General features: G+C 39.8%; 1 protein-coding gene across 1 annotated transcript in view; it reads left to right on the top strand.

The window, feature by feature from the left end:
- The first annotated feature begins 851 nt into the window (after positions 1 to 851).
- Positions 852 to 19,215, top strand: part of myt1lb (myelin transcription factor 1-like, b) — a 134,857-nt gene continuing 116,493 nt past the window's right edge. The window contains exon 1 of the mRNA XM_036593380.1: positions 852 to 1,130. The gene's annotated coding sequence lies outside the window, so the exon portion shown is untranslated. The remainder of the gene's footprint in view (positions 1,131 to 19,215) is intronic.

Below are 19,215 nucleotides of genomic sequence, written 5' to 3'. Positions count from 1 at the left end.
TGAGTTCTTCTTTAGACTACGCCTCTACATGTGCTGATTTTAAAATAGTTACTTAACAAGCAGTGGTGTTGTTTCTTTGAAAGATGTTTTATTAAGATGTATATTTTTAAATGTGTTATCCTAAATATGTAAAAAGTAACTGTATTCTGAATACTGCATTCACAAACTGTAATTATTAATTGTTGTCTTCTGAATATCTATTCCCAATACTTACATCCCAACCCTGTGTGTGTGTGATATATATATATATATATATATATATATATACGTAGAGAGAGAGCTAGAGAGAGTCTAATTAATAGAGTAAAGGGAAAACACTCATAGCCTACCTCCTCCATCTCTCTCTTTCACACACACACACACACGCGTATACTGTGAGGTAGCACTAGGCTCGCTGCTCTTCTTCAGGCTCTGCTTCACGCGCCTCTTCCTTTGTCTGTGAATGTGTGCGTGAGCGCGCGTGCAGGAGCTGCAGGCTGAGCTGAGGATGTGAGAGGCATGATGCTGAGGGTAAGGCTCCACTGCTTCTTCCTTTGCGCACGCTCTGCTCTTCACCGAGACAACCGCTGTGACTCACATATCGCACGCTTCTCTCTCTCTCTCTCTGTCTCTCTCTCTCTCTCTCTCTCCCTCTCTCTCCCTCTCTCCCTCCCTCTGTCTGCTGCTCTCCTCCGTGCCGTCTTCTCTGCCCATCCTTGCTTTGCTTTCTCTCGCTCCGCCTCATTGGTGCTGCCCCCATTCCATTTCTTCTTTTTTTCCCTCCCTCTCTCTCTCTCTCTCTCTCTCTCTCTCTCTCTCTCTCTCTCTCTCTCCTCCGCTCAGCTCCAGGCCCATTGGTCGCCTGCCTTGAACCATTATCTCTTTCCTTCCTTTCCTCACTGTCTCCTCCGTTTCTTTCCGTTTCCCCCTCCTCGCGCCCGTCGGCTTTCAACTCTCTCTCTTCCCCCCAAAAAATGATTAGCATAGAGGGGGAGAAAAGAACTTTCCAGCGCGCGCTCTGAAACAAACGAGAGAGTGAGGGGTGAGAAACTGCGTGCGCGCGAGAGAAGACGAGTGTTGAAGAAAGAGAGGAAGACAATCGGGGACGATAAAGAGAAAAAAGTTTGAGAGACGACAGCGTTTCAGGACCGGTGGGTTTCTGTCTGTTTCTGCTCAGCTGCTGATGCTGTGGTCTGGTTTGCATGCGCTGTCTTGCTGTAAATGTTTGACTGATATATATAATGTATAGAATCAGACTCTCGTATAAATGTACAGGTTTATAACGATGCCCAGAGTGTCCCTATAGAAAATAGCTCTGGCTGTGGAGATAACTAGAGAACTCAGGCTGTAAAATGAACTGGTTTTAAAGATTCTCCCGTCTGTTCACCCCTTCTGGACACTTTTGTCCAATTGCAATAGACTCAAATGGCAGTAGTTTGATGTTCCACACACTTTTCAGCTTATTTTGCATTTGCAATCTTAGCATCATTGCACTGTCTCAACTTTCTTTCCTCTGATAGTCACTCCCCTGTAGTGAGCTCTAGAGGAGTGAACTTGGCTGAAGAGGATATCAGGTCACAGCTCGTTTGAGCATTGTCTCCAGAAGCTTCTATAAGTTTGATGATGTTTGTGCTGTAGGTTGCCACAGTGCTCTAAATACATTTGCTGCTCTGTGGGATGTGTTGGTCCCTGCAGTGGCAAATGAGGGCAGCTTTTGGTTGCTTTTTTCAATTGTTCTGGGAGTTGGCAATGTGTCTGTGCACTATGTGGGAACTTTTGTGAGAGCTGAGGGTTAATAGGATGGTTTCGGAAGTAAACATCAGTCTCCTGAGGGTTGAGGACTATGTTTATGTTAGCTATTTCTTTTTGGATGGGTTACTTTTTCACAGATATTGGAAAGCAAGTATAAGTGTATAAGATATAAAGCAGCAGTTTCTGGGAAAAGTATTTTGAATATCATCTCTGTCCAAAAAAAAATCTCCACATTTTGAGTTTTTTAGTTTTCTGCAAGATTTGTTGTTCAGCAGCTGCCCATTACATTATGTGATGACAGAAACGCTTCAAAATTGCTTCAAATAAAAACTCTTTACAGTAACTTGCATTGACAGTAAAGAATGTTTTTGCCTTCTCCTGTAAAGTTACCATTTTGTACATACTTGTTTTTCTTTGGACAGTGACGATATGTTTTATCTTTTTATAATGTTTCCGCATTTTACTTGTAGTTTAGATTCTTTTTTCTCTCCAGTTAAAATGACATGCCATCACTTTCACTTTCAATTGCCAGAATAGAGTCCTAATTTAAATAATGCATTGTTACATTGTGCATACGGTAACAGATGAACATCAGAAGTTGCTGATTAGTTTATTGACCGAATGTCAAGCTCAGATTCAGTAGCTTAAAAAGGATAAAAGGTTCTAAGGATTGTTTAAGCTTAGTGTGTCTTGGAGCCGGACAGCTTCTGATCTCTCATATCTGTAACTCAATCTACAGTAAAGTGAAGTGTTGTAGTTTGGCTGTGAGACAAAGTGCACTTTAGTGAGTGCTAATGGTCCATCTCAGGGCAGCCGTAAGCACTGGGCTGCAGTGTGAGAAAGGGCTGATGTTGTGAGGCTGGGCAGAAGTTAAATAGACAAACTTCTTGTAGGATCATTATGGGAACATGACACTTAATGCAGCTGTATATGGATGCGACAAAGGACTTTGGTATAGACATACAGGTACATACCGCAGCCCCTAGAAAGTATTTGGACATTTGTGCCGTACTTAGCAATGTATTAGGTTCATTGTGTTAGGAAACAAAATGTCAGGTGGCATTTATTTTAAACAGACTGTGATTTTATTCAGCAAAGTATTCTTTCAAAGAGTGGCTATTGGCTTTAAGTTATAGTTTGAGCAGTTTGTTTGCAGACTTCTGCATCCAGAATGCCTCTATACACTTCTGATGAGATCAGCCTCGGACTTGACATTTACAGCCTGTGCAGTCTGGCTGGAACTCTTCTCCAAGCTTTGTCCGCTCAATAAGTCCACCGTCAGTTTGATCTTGTAAAAGTGTTTTCCTCTGAAACAAATATCATGTTAAACATATTGCGAGGGACGCTAACTTTAATAAAGTTTACTAATGGTTGTCCAAATATACTTTTTTGGCCACTATAGTCAGTAACAGGCAAAGTAACAGGCTCAGATAAAGATATGAATAGTGTATAAGCTGCCCTGACATGTAAAAACAGAGATTTGATATATATATTTATGTTAAACAATCACAGTACGGTCCAGCTTACTTATAAGAACAAACATTCACATACTCAGACAGGGACGTCATGATACTCACAAATATGGATTAGGCTTTAGCTGATTGGCGATAGTATCAGGAATCAACGACAGACTGCATCTAGCATGATGGCATTCAAGGTGGATGATATGAATGAAAATGCATTGCCGCTTTAAAATGGACAAAAAGAGACTCATTGGTCTTGTAATCTGGGTTTAATGTCTTTATATACATTATATAGCAGCTTGAGACAGCACTTTTTTACCCATTGCCGTGCAGCCTTACATGCACAGAATGCCTTCTCTTGCGAAATATAAATGAGGGTTTAACTTACTTACGCTATAGATTGGTCAGAGTTGCTAAAAATAAAAATAAAATGTGAAACAGCTCAGACTGCAGTAGCCTGTAGGCTAACTTAATACAGAAAGCTTTAGCCATTTTAACTAAAGTCTTTACAGGCTGTGAAGATGCAATTTTACCAAACCATGCAAAACAAGCTTAGCTATAGCGAGTCAGCAAGTTTCTGACCAGAAACACATTGTTGTGTTTGTTTATTTTCTCCGGTTTGAGCAGTACTCTTTATGGTGTTAACACATTAGAGCCATGCTGAAACTGGACACTGGAGAAAAGTGCTATGAATCTTGACATGAGAGGCTCCTCACTTTGTAGATTAAATGTGACAAAACTTTGCATCTCCAAAATGGAAGAAACTACAGGAGAAGGAAAAAAGTGAATAGAATTAAGGGAACATTCTTTGTAATTTTGAACCAGTTTTACTGCTACATTCATTATGAAATTTTAACACATTGTAAAGGACAGCTAGCATTTTCAATTTCTTGTGCGGGGCACAATTGGATGATGGCATATGATGGTAGTGCAGATGCGAACAAACATAAACATGATTACACACAACAAAGAACAGACTAGGCTAATGTTATTCTCCCTACAAACCATTTTTGAGGAATGTGTGAGAACGGTACATGCACATACATGTGCGAAGGGTGTCAAACACTATGGACTAATAGACTTCAAGAGCACAGGATCTCATCTGACTTTCTTTGTTAGGAACTTTAGGAGGAACAGTAGGAGGAAATCCTATCAACACGTCTGCAATCTTTTAAGACAGATGGTTCAATTAGCAGTTATTCTGACTAATTGCATCGTGGTCACATTACCTTTGTTTTGAGAGATAACTGAATTAGGAATGGTGGTGAGATGTATGCTCCTCTACAAGTTTCATTCATTACTGTCATTGTTGTCGACACACTTGGAATGCTGGAAACCTCCTAAGGGGCTTGTTTTGAACGTTACTGCACAAACCTGAAGTGTTATCAATTGTGTTTGTGTAAAAGTCAAAGCACCATAAAATTGTGTAATTAGCAATTGCAGAGCGTTTTTATGAGGTATCAGTGCAGATACTATGTTACGATAGTTTGAGGAGTTTCTGATGGCATGTATTTGCGGTAGGCAATGTGATGATATTTATCATTATTGTGATAAATGTCACCACATTACATTACAATATGCTTTTTGGAGTATATTGTGGATGTTGTCAGTACGTAAAGAACACTGAATGATATTTCATTACAAAAACAGTGCAGTTAGTCCTGTTTTACTTTGTGCAGTGCAGTTTGTCAAACAATCAATGTATGCATAGTTTATAGTTTTTCTGTTCTGATTTGTTAAACTTCAGAAGTACTAAATATTATTGTGTATATTGTGTATTGTGAAAATATTTTGAAGTATCATGTTATATTTTTGCCATTTTAGCATGGCTCATTATTTTGATGGTTTTCCATCCACACTTTAAGAGCTTCTATTAATTAAATAATAAATCTGATTAAGGACTGATGAGTGAACTCAACATATCCAAGAAATATCAATTATTAATCACGTTAATCATTTTAGTCATGTTACTATTATTAGTAATACCACCTTTATTACAGAAATACAGATGCTTTTTAAAATTTTGCAAGGTGTATAGGGCTCACATTTCACTCCTCTATAAGTTGCTTGCTTAATGTTTATTACTTGATCACTTTAAAAAATTGAAATTGAAATTTACATTTACTAGGAATTATTTCACATGTTGAATCATGAACAGGGTGTCTGCAAGTTACAATAAAGCTATGTTTAGCAAGCTGAAAATTCTCCACAAGGGGGAGCCATTCAAACTCTCAAATTCAAAGTTGTTTTTGTGTGCAACACTGAAATAAAGGAAACCCACACCAGCAGGATCTCACTAATTCATACATTTTTGTAGTAAAATCAAAGTTTTGCTGTTACAGATTGCATGTATATAAAGTAAAAGGGTTTTATTTAACTACATCTAGTCTGAACAACTCAGCAGAAAGATAACAGGCTAACAGGTTACTACAGTTATATTCAGTTAGGCTTTACTGTAAGATTCATATGCAACATACAAAGTAAGGAATATGGTGGAAAGTGAAGACTACCCCAGTAGTTATTCTTCAGTTAAGACAATTTTTATCGGTTGGATTACAAACAAAAACAAAAAAAAACAACAAAAACATAAGAATTATTTAATTGATAGTAACAGCTCAAAGTGCATTATACATAAGCTGTTATTCTTTTCAACTCTTCTACAAATGGATACAGCATATTGGAATGAAACTCAAATATAAATGAAGAGTATATGTGTGTGCATGTTTAAAAAGGGCATCCTATGGTTCCTAAGAATACATATATACAGAATGTGTATATGATAAATTACAGTTAGTAATTATATACTATAAGCAACTGAAATGACTAAAACTATTACTGTATATGTGCAGGAACCAGAAGTTACCATTTGTAGCACAGCTTCATCTGATGTGTGGCTAAAGCGACCAGGCCGAGGCTTAGGGATGGGCTGCTTCGAACTAAAATAACAGGCTTATCATGGGAGCTTGTTGAGCATGGGAGAGCGCCTTGCGCCTCCAGACTGCGCGGCACGGCGGAGAGATAGAGCAATGTGATTAAATTATGTAGGGATAGCCCTCAGTCACTGTGACCTGAGTTCCGGAAAAGCCCTCCCGCCTCAGATACCACTCAGCGAGCCCTCGTACGCTGCACACAAAACATACTCAGTCAGACGGAGGGATGAAACACTGAGTCGTCTCAATAACTCATTCTCAAATAGAAAAGGCTTACTGTTTGCTTTCAGGCTCGCTGGTGAAGATATGTAGATTTAGGTGCACATTGCAAGTGAATATTCTATGACTGTTAGGAAATTTTGGGATTGTTTAGGCTTTGATATGTTTGGCTTTTCTTGTTCTGAAAAGATCTTTCTCTTTTCACACCATTTCACATGCACTCCTGGTGCTTTGTGTTCATGAACGTTTATGCTTGTTGCCTGGTGCTTGATGGAAACATATGGCCTCTAGAGTCCAAGGTGTGCGTGAGAGAAAGGCTTGGATGGCCAGTCAAGTACGGTCATGACTACAGGCTAGCTGTACGCTCAGGCTGACATACACAGCCACAACAAATGCACGCTGTGGTGATTCCTCAACGTCGAATGCAACACATACTGGATGCCTGCAGAGACTGAATACCTTTAATATTTTGACAGGATTCTTTATTATACAGTAATGGATTAAAATTTAACCCCCATTTAACTGAGATAACTGATGCCTACTGCTCAGTGATTATCTTGGTACTCATTATTTAGCAACTATTCTAAATGTTTTGGTACAGTGAAATGAATAGTTACTTGGTGTGTGGCAGCAACAGAGTCCTCTTATTTGGAGAACTGTGGAAAGTAACTGTGGTTTTACTGGGTTGAGGGGTGTTGAAACTTTTTTTCAGGGTGTCATTTTGAAACACTCCCTAACACTGAAGTGGATGCAGGAGAAAACGCAGTGATGGTATTTGAGTTGAAGCTTAATATTTGTGGAATAAAAGAACACAATAAAAGTTCAGTAAAAGTTATGGTTGTAGTATGTAATCATTTTTAATTTGGCCACAAAACTGTAATTAATCTAATATTAAAGAGCAGAACTGCAAATGCCACATAAACTCTACCATCTGAGGATGCTTAGCTTAACCTTATGTTATTTCATCTGAGGCCATATGGAACAGACCACTGTGCCTAATGTACGAGCTCTGACACATGATTTTACTTGAATTTTTCTTGAGACCTGGAGCTGCTGTATCTGATGTGTGAAACCAGACATTGTACCCTGAGCATGACCTAAAATGTACACAGAACCATATAGGTGGCTTTTTCTACATGCATGAAATCTGCCTGTAGCACAAAGTGTGTTTAACCAGTGCAGTTCAACAGCTGTGTTTCTAGAACAATCTCATTTATTTTAGTTTAGGTGTAATAAATATAGTTTTATTGCAAGATAACACATCCCACCATTTTTGCTACGGTTTATATGAAGTAAATCAATAAATAAATGTAAAAATAAAAGATGGGCTTTTAAATCAACAGGAAATGAGTTGTTACTATCACTGGGGATGTTATCGTGGATATGTACTTATGAGAGTGAGAAATGGAAGTGAGGACCCACATACAGGACACTGGAGTTTAAAGGGTTAATGAGGATTATCTAATAAATAGCTACATTGTCAGTGGGCAAAGTGTCTGATTTGACTTACTGTCTTGAATTACCTTTAGTAATCTTGAATTACAGAGAATTTGACTTCCTGAGTCAAAAGTAGAGTGTTTTAGTGACCTAATCGGCGAAACGCTGGAAATAAGGGAGGCCAAATCCCCCCAAATCAAATGATGGAGTGTCAATATTTACTTTTCTGCTGGGAGGGAGCTGGTTACTCCTAAAACGGCGGCTGCTTGGGCGCTGATGCTTATCGGCCACAAGGCGTGAAGGCCGTTTGAGTGATTGAGTTCAAGCTTGCCACGCGTGCCATTAAAAACTTCTTCTTCATTCACTCTTCCTAGACAAGAAAGGCCCGTCCACTCCCTGCCATTCATGGAAGGAAAACATGATCTATATCCACGCAGCAGGGGCAATTAAAAATCAATCTGGACTTGGGTGCGGGGCTGTAATGGGAAGTGCAGAGTGCGGAGAAGAGGGTGATTAATGCTGCTCTCACCTTGTGCCATAACAAGCCCCCACAGGCATTCATCTCACGGCCTGGCTCACCTGCGCCGGCCGCTGCCACTGTCGCAATCACACGGTGTCACAAAACAGTGGGATTTGCATGAGTTATCCGCTCTGTGGCCATGTGATAGCGCGGTGCTGAGGGGCGGGCCAAACTTCCCGCCAGCTCCCAGCAAGGCTGCTCCCACAACTGGACTTACTTGTCCTTGTTTGGCGTCAAAATACATGGCAGGAGGATTGGGGATTACCAGTGCGTTTCTATAGGAATGGGCTTATTTTTGGTCCGGCTTATTGGTGCACTGTTTTGTACTTGGATGCCTGCCAGTGGGACTTCATTTGCTGTTGTGTGCTCATATGCAAGGCTCTAATTCTTAGAGTAATCGTTCAGTTGCAGTAGCACTACAAGGCCAGTGTAGCTAAGTAATGGAAGCGTATACCCAACTGATTATTATTGTGTAGTGTTATTTTACTACAATACCCAGCATGCATTAACCCCTTAAAATACCAAGCTTATCACATACTGAAGCTTATTATTCAGTAACTACATGGACTACAATGCAAACTGAATTACTCTTGAGTCACAGAAGTGTGTAGTAAAACTTTTGGCCTGCTGGTGGGCCCTGGCCATTTAAGGGGTTAAGCAAATACATCATGCAACTATTGGGAATCCCTGTGGTGTCAGCTACTCTTGACTGATTGCCCACTCATCTGTTGGCTAATGAATCCAATAAAGTGAAAGTTAGCATCAGTGAAAGTCTTACCTCGATTGTTGAACAAAATCGTAAAGAATATTATACGATTGTATTCAGCACAAAATGGACACCAGAGACCAGCTTTTGCCATTTCGGTCAAAGAAAAGAGGCCAGACTGAGGTAAAGTATCCAAATAACCAGCTACCCTGCTAACTTTAGCTTATAGCTTGATGTCCTTCTCATCTGACGAGTCATTTCTGTATTTGAGTAATCCATTCTGTCCACTGTATTGATGATTTGAAGACAGTGTCTACTGTTATATGGCTTCCTTGCAGTAACATTAGCTCTCTGCATTCCTTCTACATTTACCAGCTAATTGAAGGTTCTGCCTTCAAAATGGCCTCTACTACTGTTTTAGCGATTCAGTTTTTGTCCATTTTTATAAATAAAAGTATGTCATACAATGTCAGAAACATTGATGATTTAAGCATGTCGTTTGTACAATGGTGCAACTATTGGTGTAGTATGCTTCCATTACTTGTTAGCTACATTATCTCCAATGCAAAACTAAAGAGGCAAACTTCAGACACAAAACCAGCTCAGCTATTCAACTGCATTTGGGGTAGGGGGCGAAAGTGTGTACATTTTTGGACAAACTATTTAGAGCACTGATCCATTTTAGGGAGGCCAGCCTCTGTCCCCAGTTTTTTTTATGCTGGCCTTGTGGAGATTTTTTCAGATCCAGAGCTGATGCCCTCAATTGGGAGCTCGTGAAAAATCATGTGACCTACAGCCCCTATTATCAGCACATCATGAACATGGCATGCAGCCATCAGCTCCTCTCCTGCCAGCCTCACACATAGTGACATCTGTCATTAGCACTCAGCTCAGAAGCTTCCACATTCATCTTCATCTGGGATGCAGAAGCAGAGATGGGCTGAATTTACCTTATATCTCTTATTTTAGCTCCCACACTTGCCTCCTTTACCTCCTCCATCCATCCACAGCCTCGAGAGGGTAGGAAGACAGTTGCGTGAAGTCATGAAGACATCACGGAAATCTTTAGAAATGCTAATTTGAGAGTCCCAGCTGGATTTTTAACCTCCTCGTTTTGGTGTCGGTGACATTTGTGGTATGTGTCTCAGCGTTTGGGAAAAAGGAAAAAAAAAGCAAAGAGGGGAAGAGATAAAATGAAGCGGAGGCAAAAATAATCCTCCCTGAGCCAAGCTGAGAAAAGCAGTGCGATATTGGAAAATGATTACAAAACACACATCCATTATTCATCAGGCATATTGGTGAGGGCGCGTGCCTCTTATTTATGCCTGCTCTTTAAATCAGATTTGTCGGTTTTGATCACTGTAAAATCTCCCAGTCACACGACTGCAATATTGGCTGAATATTACACTGTCTAATGGATAATTGATAATGGCAAGTGACACCAGTTGGGATGAATGTGCTACCAGTGGTGGGTGTGGGTGGGAGCATGAATATAACTCTGCTGGAAATACCTTATTTCTTACAAACAGCCAAAGCTGAAATAAGGAGATGGTGGATGGAAAAACTGTTGGAAAAAACCTGTCGAAATGGCGGTGATTATAATGAAACAGAAAGCTTCACAGATCCAAACCCAACTGATCAGGCACTCTACAATCCTACTTTTATATATGATTTCATATCTTGTGGATATAGACAGTAGCCACTTACAAACTGAAATGGACAGTTACAGTCGTCAGATGCCCTGCTGATTGCTTAGAATGATGGTAATGTTGCATTAAGCCTTGGAGAGATTGGCATAGATGTTGCAGTTTTTCAGCAATTGCAGTTGTTGAATATCATAAAAGTAGGTTTATTCTTTAAAATATAATGCGTTCGTTCTGTGAAGTTATCACGCAGGCCTAGATCAATAGCGTAAATCCATTTCTAGAGTTTGAGCCTTTGTCTGACCGAGGTGAAACTATAATATTTTGTATCTAACTCTCACCATTCAGACGAATCAAATGCTCAAAATGGTGACATATTTCAGACAACAATTGGAGCGCATTTATTGTTGATTGCATCTCTTTTCATCGTGTCAAAACTTTTCTGTTGTGATGAGAATACCCATCTAGGTGGGAGAGGGATTACTTTTAGATATTGATTTGTTTCTGCTCTTTTTCGTTTGCCTTTCAGAATGGCTTGACAGCCGCATTTTGACATTTGTTAAAGTGACTCATTTGCCGCCTGTGCCGTTTTGCAGGGTAACCTCAATCACGAGGCCCGGGCTATGGATGAGATAAAACTCATTCGGGCTCAAAGTTTTAGAAAAGCTCTCAGATGAGCCCTCTATATGAACTCAGTGTTGTAGGAATATAGATACTGTACAGATTTGATTACTCAGTATATAATATCTGCATTTGTTTTCAGAAGAACTATTTAGCAAGTAAAATAATTTGCTTATTTTTGAGTTGGGGCATATGTGCAAGCATATATATAGGTGCGGTGGGTGCAGTTGTATGTGTGGACAATACCATGCAAAAGTCAGATACATTTTTTATTTAATTTTATGTCAAAAAGCCACTAAGTGTAGGTTATTCATTTTCCAGGAGATATTTCTAAGGAGATTAGATATAAGATCATTATTAAAGTGATTAAAATATATAGAGAAACTCCTCACAACCATGCATGATCTGGTAGTTCACCAAAACTGTCACAGTCAGATAAACAGTGCTTAAAGCTTTCATCTTTGAAAGAGAGGAGACAGTCCAGCTCCACTCTTGCTTCGGAAAAAAATCAGCAGCTATTTCTGTCCATCCTTCCACTGAGAGAAGACAGCTCAGCAGTATGAGTCTGAAAGGATGTGTAACTGTCAAGAAACTAGTTGACAGACAAAAAGAACATGTGCACATCAAACAAAGAATCTGCTGGTGATCTCAGAATAATGGACTGACCACCCCAGAGTCCAGACCTTAAAATCACTGAATGTGTTTGGGATTACTTGGATTGTGAAAAGTAGAAATTGTAACCAACTTCTAAGCCTGAACTCTGGAGGTGTGGCAAAATATCCCTGCAGATTTCATTGAAAAACTGAAAGCCAGTCTCCAAAAAAAGAATGGAAGCTGTAATAAAGCCAAAGGGAGGTCATCCTTATATTTAGTTGCCTAGTTTTTGTTAAATATATGTTTTAGTGAGCATATATCTGATGGAGATGTATGGGCGTATGTGATTGTGTCGTGGGGGTATGTGTCTGTGTGTGTGTGTGTGTGCGCGTGTGTGTGTGTGTTAGGTGGGGGCATGTGCACGTGTGTGTGTTTGTGCTGGTGTTCCAGGTTGCCCTAAATGACCTGCAGTGTCCAGACAGAAAGGTGTAAGCAGGTGCACTGTCATAAGGGCAGCTAATGAATCAGTTTATCACTTCCCCTCAAGGGCAGAGAGGGCCTGTGTTCTGCCCTCCACCACTGAGTCAGCGCTCATTACTACAGACCTGCACACAAATATACACAAAAACAGGGGAGACATCTGCACCTCCTATACTTTAGATTTGTGCTTAAACCAGCGACTCACTTTGAAAAACACCGTCTTCTGTCTGGAGTAGATGACTGAAGGATATCAAATGGTAATTCACTTGCGGACAGAGACTAGAAGTAGGCAGTATGATGCTGTGATGTTATCATGATAAATCATGTCATGATTACTGATCATATTGTGGGTATCATGACAGTATTTGTAGAACACAGAATGACATGTTCCATGGAGGTTTAGAAGTGGCTCCAAAGTGAAATGAGAAAAGAACTAAACAAAATTGAACTACCGCCGAACACTCTTAAAAGTACAGAACTCAGTGGACATTTGCCAGCTTAAAGTGTCGTCCTGTTTGTTGTTGAGAGGTTGTTCGAATCAAGGTCATAATTGAAGGCTGCAATATGCAACTTAGTAGTGGACAGTATACTAGTTCATCCAGTTAATTTGGTATACTGGTTGAAATTGTTCCTTACATTCTTAAAAAAGATGGTTCTACAAGGGTTTTTTAGTAAAGACAGTGGTTCTACATGAACCATGAACACTCAAACCATATGCATGCTTAAATTCACATTCTTCATCAATCTGCAGAACCATTTCACCTTGGAAAGAACCCATCAAGCATGCAAATGGCTCTTTGAGTGTTCATGGTTCTATATAAAACCATTGCCTTTACTAAAGAACTCTGGAAGAACCATCTTTCTTAAGAGTGTAGAAATTAGTTTCATCATAACCTTATACTGATGTGCCACAAATACACGATAAGCTACTGTGATGTACAAACAGTCCAAACCATGCTAATATTATCTCCTATAGCTGAGTGGTTGGGTTACAGATGTCCAGTCACATTTCAAATGAAAATGAAAACACAGCAGACCTGCAAGACACCTCCCACTGTCTAGTCTGTTGCATGTGAGGTACCTCTCTTTGTTTTTGAGGCAGTGGATATAAAGGAATGGCCAGTCTTTTTGGGGTTAGGCTTTAGCCTAACAAGGACACCAGACTGATTGTTGGGATTCTGTTTTCTCTTGTACCACCTAACTCGGTCAGCAGCATTAGAGGATACTGCAGTTGAGGTCTTGTGCATTAACAAGCCATGGACCAGCTGGTACTGGTGTGAATGACAGTCCAGCAGTGTCTGATGAACGGACAAAGGAGTTTATCAGACACACATGTGAAAAATGACTTGAGAAATTCGATAAAGCTAAAGTTGGCTTCTTAATTGAATTTCCATTCCACCTTAAATGGTGCAGTAGTTTTACTGAAGCACCTGTACAGGTGCTAGAATGTTACTGCAGCACCATTCAGTTTTGTTTTTACTATTTTATACAATGGAAATATTACAGTTTTGTTTTGGTTATTAAAAGTGTTTCTTATTAAAAAGTGAGGGGACATTCCAGAGTAATAAGCCACTGTTAACCTACAAAAAAGGGATTGCCTAAGCGTCTAAAATGGTTTTATTTGACAATAATATATATTATTATACATATACAGAAACTGTCATGAATTTCAGTTATACCTTGATGTAATTTTTTGGCCATACTGACCACTACTATTGCAAATATATCTAATCACATTTATCTACAGTGTGCAGTAAGCATTCTGACCAATTACAGTTCCAGATAAGTGTTCCTGTGAGTGTTTTGATGAATCAAAGTACTCACGTAATCCAGCAAACATTATTTATTGTGGTCAAAATTAAGGGCTAATCTGTACTGATGGCATATTGTTGGTTTACCAGTATGTTTTTATTGTCACATAATTGATTCATCAGTGTATTTTTAATATACTGTATGATGCATTGTAATCACAATGTTTAGCAATATCATCGCATATCATATCACTTGTATTTAGTCCATATCGTGCAGCCCTATCTCACAGGAACTAGAGGTCCTACATATGCGCCGACCATGCACACAAAAGCAAATACCAAACACCAAAATAAGCACAGAGCAGACAGAGAGAGAGTGCGAGAGACGAAAGAAAGACCCAGCGGTGCATCGTCAGCGGTTTTTTCCTTAGCAGGGTGAGCCCCCCAGGTGCAGGGCGGAATTGCCCTACTTACAGGAGCTACCTCTGTCCTCCATCACCGTCCCTCCGCATATACTACCTCCGCACGCCCACTTTGCTTCAGTCTGAGACCACTGTGTGCCCTACAGACCCTTAACAAGTTTAATCTCTACTATGTAAATTAATGCTGAAATACAAAGAGTTAATTCTGTGTACTACATCTAGCTGTAGAAGCCAGTGCATCTAGTTCTACGTAAATATAACCCTGATAGTAATGGCAGTTTAAGACTGTAAAGTGGCATCTAAATGCACATTAGATATTTTCAAATTCATATACTGCTGAAGTGTTTGTGTCCGTCTTCCGTATCCGCTCTGTATGAGCGCAGTGGAAGGTGCTGCCCCGCTCTGCTCTGACCCACTTTTTTACTGCTGCCCAGCGTTTTCTGCTCCATGCAGTTCCAAAATAGCTCAGTACAGCAAAGCGTGGCGAGCTGGTTTCCGTCTTGCGTAACAGGACTAATCATTCCTCTGCCCAGGCTGCGCCGCGTTGAGAAATTGCATGCTGAGTGAAAAGTTTATGGACAAAATGGCAGTAGCACAAACATAAATGTGCAGTTAATTATGGCAAAGAGAGTTTTGAGAAGGGGAATAATTGTTGCAGCGGTACATTTTCAAGCCAGGAAAGTGCTGTTTGGTGTGAAGAGAAGATACGGAATCTCCCTTTTGTACAGTTTGACATTATAAGTAATGTTGGCATTTAAGAGCTCATTACTTTTTGGCACATATTTGTAAAGGCTCTAAGCTGGCTGTGTTAGAGGGATGAGTTTGTGAATTTCAAATAATTATGGGTGTTGCTTTTGGCCATTGAGTCCCCCGCGCTGTTCAGTGTGTTAGACCACTCTCTTAAAATTTTTTTTAAGTTTTTAAGTTTATATTATTTTTTCTATAAATGTGAAAAACCTTTTAATGAGCCTCCATGTAAACAGGGCTGCATTTATCAAATATTTTCATTTTTAAACAATTTATTAAACATTATCTCGAATATTTTAATATTCTGATGAAAATAATCTTAATAACGGAATGTAAAAAAACATTTTATTATTATTCTTGCTTTTATTCTTCTTCTTCTTCTTTGTCGTCTTCCTCTTCTTCTTTTTCTTTTTCTTCCTCTTCTTATTATTATCATTATTATTATTAATCTTATTATTGTTAATTTGCACTATTGCAAAATTTCTTATTTTTAATATTTATTCTTAATGAAAATTGAAATACTACAATGTAACAAAAAAACATTACTGATCAATTTTTTTCACAGCAAGTTGCTTTAAAATGCTGAGAATCCTGCACAATCTGGCAACCCTGACACACTTTTTGCAGCAGATTCTCTCTTTTCCAACACCTCTGTACAACTCACTATCCAGTTGTCCATGTATTTGCTCTCATTGTATTCGTGGTAATAAATACCACTCAGAATGTCCTAGCTAGCAATCTAGAGCAGTGGGAAACTTATTTTGACTGCACCTGGAGAAAATCAATCTATTGCCCTGAAACGCAACTGAGAGTTTTGCAAGCTGTGCCAAATCGCAATACCCAGTAAGCCTGGTGTGCAGAGCTGGCAGCTGTATTCTGGTGGTGACAAGCTAGTATTTAAAGCAGCACTACATACAAGTTCTTTTTAGCATTTGAAATAAGTAGCATTACTGAGTAAGGAGAGGAAAATTCACTAAAATATAGTGTGTGTGAGCAGCTGCAACCACCCTGTAAGGCCTGAAATAGTAAATTAAAAGAAAAAAGAAGGTCCAGCTCAATGCTGAGGTCTCAAATACTGAATCATTGTACTGATGAAGATATGATGACAATAACAGATAATTCGCTCGCGTCCTCGGTTCTCTTGAAAAAGTCCCTCAATCTGCAATTGTCAGATTCATCCACTTGGGGAAGGGGTCCGAAGCACAACCGATGTTATGAGATGTTCTTCAGCACGTTATGCAATGACACATTTCCACCAGAATCCAAACATGGCAAAAATGGTGGCTTTCAAATTTTCAGATTATCAAATTTATGAAATGTGATCAAATAGGTGTTTCAGCCCTACATATAATGTAAAGGTTCTATAGCAATTGAAGCTTTATTTCTATGTTCAAGCTATGAACCATTTAGGAACCTTAACTCCTAAGAGAGAAAGCTCAGGCCTATACTGCTGCTCAAATGCAGTGAGCAAATGGACAGCATTGCAGGTTTACATGCCATTAAACATTTGTATCTCTCAGCTTTCCCCCCACAGTGTACAGATGTTCTAAATGAATCTTTCATACAGCTTTCAGGGGTCCGCACAGAGTATGCTTGAACAATATTGCACTTATCTGTCCGTTTGCTGCTCTTTTAGCCTCCCTTCGCTAATGTCAGCAACCATATCTGTTAAAGACATTTCTGATTTAGGAGTTTTAGCTCCTCTACACTCACGCTCATGGCGAGACTTCCCCACCCCTCGTCTCTCGGTCCCCTGGCTGTTGCTGTGTGTGACATAGCTCTAGCTGGCTGAGGGGCTGATTTTAAGCGTGAAGGGCACTACAGTCTGATATGCCTGCTAGGTGCTCTTAGCTGCCCTGCAAACTCATCTGCCCCCACTTGCCCTGCTCCAGCTGCCTGAGTGGCTCAGGCTCTGCGGGCATAGCACAGAGGCTCAGAGGCTCATGCTGGGCAGCCCCATGTCTTATGGCCACGATTTGTGGCACACAAATGCAAATATAACATCAGTACTGACTTATACAGATCGAAAAAACATAATGCACTTTCTATTTGTTTTTAATGGGAGAGACTTTTGTGTGCTGGCCGTCTTATGTTTTATGCACCCAGCATGACTTTTTTTTGGGGGGGCACAATAGCATGCTGAGTTGAAAAAAGCTCTACTCAAAGTGGTCAAGTAGCCTACGTCAAGCTTTATTTCTATGCTGTGATCCGATCGAACATAATGTTTCCCCTTTACTGACCATAATGGAGAAGGCATTAGTGGTTGCAGTCCTTCACAGATCACAATCACAGCATTAATTTAAAAAATAGCTTTTGTTTGTTTGTTTGTTTGTTTTCTTGATAGTTATTAGTAGTAAGTAAATAGTCTATAGGTGTCGAAATGATTGCTGAATGCCACTTACAATGCCGTTGTTGCTTAGTAAAAGGGAGCAAGGAGATGCACAGCCTGAAGCAGCTTTAAAAAAACGCAGTGTGAACGGTCGTGAAAAAAGGCCGTGCAGTGCACCTCACGTTTTTTTTGCCTCCAGAAATACTCATACTTTCCATTCTATTCAAATGTGATCCTTTAGAACTTATCAGTTTCTAAAAGAGTAAATACAGAAAATTTGCTGCTGATGATAATGAAGGTGCTAATTGGGGTACCAAAAAGCGCATTAATGGATAAAGCATAACCCTGGCTCGTGCTGTATGGAGGCTTTCTGTGGACTCTGCCTGTACAAATACATTATGTGGCTGAGTCTGTGTGCTGTGACACTGCAGCGGGGGCAGTGGTCCCGCCCCCTGGTGCCGCTGGTGTTGGCTGGCTGGAGCTGTCAGTCAGACGGCAGGGCTGGTGTGCAGCTCCACTCTGGCCTGCGTCGCTCGCGTGACTGCTGGGCCACACCTGTCACCCTGAGTGTGTCTGTCTGAGGCTGATAGTGAGTGACAGCTCAGTCTCTGTCTCTCTCTCTCTCTCTCTCGCTCCCTCTCCCTCTCTGTCTGACTCATAGCCTGGCCTCTATGTTGACCCCTTGGTGCCTCCACAAGGCCTGCTTGTCTTATAGACCAGCACGCAATGCACACCTTAAAAACGCTAATGCAACAATAACTGAAAGCTGAAGTGGTAAGATTAGCATCACAAATTATATAGCAAAACGATCAGCGTAATAATGTGAAATCACACACTTATGACCAAACCAGGGGTTCATGATTACTGCTGTTATGTCTATGATTGGCACCGATCTGATACTGAGTATCAGGCCGATATCACAGAAAATGATGAATTGATAGTCTGTAATGCTACACACACGTTATTGTTAGCTATTGTTTCATTTTTTTTACATAATTTGAAAATGCCACCTGCTCCATGACAGAGAAATAGAAAAGACTCATTACATCAACTTATATTGAATGTTTAGAATGTTTATTCTTTATCCTGTAAAGTTACTTGTTTTAAAAATAAAGACACTATGTATTTCTTCCTATGGGGTAGTAGAGTGGGTAGTTTGAGAATGATTTTAGCAGATCATTTTAAGTTCTCCCCTTAAAAACAGCTCATTTTAAAGGTTTCAATATCAGTATCACAATCAAAAAAGAAAGAATAGTGTGGTTCCATCTCTAGCCCTTCCCATATCTAGTGTTACAACAAAAAACATGTCCACATGTATAAATATAGAAAAAACAGATACATCATCCCCTCTTCAGCAGCCATGAAATGCAATTTCAGCCTGTTTGGAGGTCGCTCAGTTCAGCCTTGAATTTTAAATTTTTTTAATTAAATTATATTATTTAAAGACATATTTTTAATAACTTTTAAATTATATTTTGTTTGATTATGTGTATAAAAATTTCCAATGAGTTTTCTGTTCTGACAGCCACTTGGAGGCCTGCAGAAAAGGGTCAATGATATCGGAGCATGGTTTTAAAAGCACAGTGTTATTCACTGAAACTCATTGAAACAAGCAGAGAAAT

The sequence above is a fragment of the Colossoma macropomum genome, unplaced genomic scaffold, assembly GCF_904425465.1.
Source record: "Colossoma macropomum unplaced genomic scaffold, Colossoma_macropomum, whole genome shotgun sequence".
NCBI lineage: Eukaryota > Metazoa > Chordata > Actinopteri > Characiformes > Serrasalmidae > Colossoma > Colossoma macropomum.
This window is presented reverse-complemented; position numbering and strand designations above follow the sequence as displayed.